This window comes from Aplysia californica, unplaced genomic scaffold, assembly GCF_000002075.1.
Source record: "Aplysia californica isolate F4 #8 unplaced genomic scaffold, AplCal3.0 scaffold00104, whole genome shotgun sequence".
Lineage (NCBI taxonomy): Eukaryota > Metazoa > Mollusca > Gastropoda > Aplysiida > Aplysiidae > Aplysia > Aplysia californica.
The window spans coordinates 28,125-29,206 of record NW_004797374.1 but is presented as its reverse complement, the minus strand read 5'-3'; the positions used below and the strand labels follow the sequence as shown (position 1 = coordinate 29,206).

Below are 1,082 nucleotides of genomic sequence, written 5' to 3'. Positions count from 1 at the left end.
TCTCTCTCTCTCTCTCTCTCTCTCTCTGTCTCTCTCTCTGTCTGCCACGCCCTATCTCTCTCTTGCTCTCTCTCTGTCTCTCTCTCTCTCTCTCTTTCTCTCTCTCTCGCTCTCTGTCTCTCTCTGTCTCTCTTTCTCTCTCGTTAGCTATTAAAAAAAAATATCTCTTTGTCTTCTCCTAAATTATCTAAATTGTGTAGGTGGGGACTCAAAGACACCTACATTTAAAACAACAACAAACATGCCAACAAACAGGCAAACACACAAACATGTTTTTCTTATCTGAACCGGTCTCTCAGTTTCTGTGGGTGGTTGGCGGGTGCTCTAATGTGGGTTGCTTCTTCTTTCTTATGAAACATCTATCGTCCTTATCTCCCCTTCTTCTTTTTTTATGTTTGTTACTCTCTTGAAACACCTCTAGTCTTTTGGCGCTCATATGCCCTTATGCAGTTACGAGCGTCGTAAAACCTCTTCTAAAACTAAAACTAATCTCAGTTTTTTGTGGAGAGTTGGCGGGTGCTCTGATGTGGTTTACTCATTCTTTCCTATCAAACATCTATGGCCTTTATCTCATCCCACCCTCTGGTTTGTTCTTTGTGTATGTTGCTCTCCAGCAACATCTGTAATCTTTGGCGCAGGTATGACCTGATTTTGTTGCAAGTACAGCAAAACTCGTACTAAAACTTAAACGCACAAAAAAACAAACCCAAACAAACCCAAACTAAAATAAAAACTTAGTTGTCCTGGAACTAGGTTTAAATTGTTACCCGCTTAACCCTATCCGTACGCCCTGGGCTCATTTTGTACCCCCGAGGTTGCATTCTTCACATTTTAGAATGCATCTAGTACGTAGATCTCTTTGAAACTTTCAGTATAATTTCCCCCAAAAAATATTTTGACAGACTGCTATGCAAAGCGTACGGATCGGACTAACGAGTAAATTGCCTCTTTGGAAAGTGGTGGCACAGAGTCCCTCACGTTGTATGGATACGACTTAACCCTATCCGTACGTTGTGTTTTACTATCGTATCCATACGACGTTGGGAACTCTGTGCCACCACTTAACCCTATCCGTACGTCGT

General features: G+C 41.9%; 1 protein-coding gene across 1 annotated transcript in view; it reads left to right on the top strand.

Moving 5' to 3' along the window:
- LOC101862637 (oxidation resistance protein 1) overlaps positions 1–1,082 on the top strand; it is a gene marked incomplete at both ends in the record, with an annotated part of 36,025 nt that overhangs the window by 7,701 nt on the left and 27,242 nt on the right.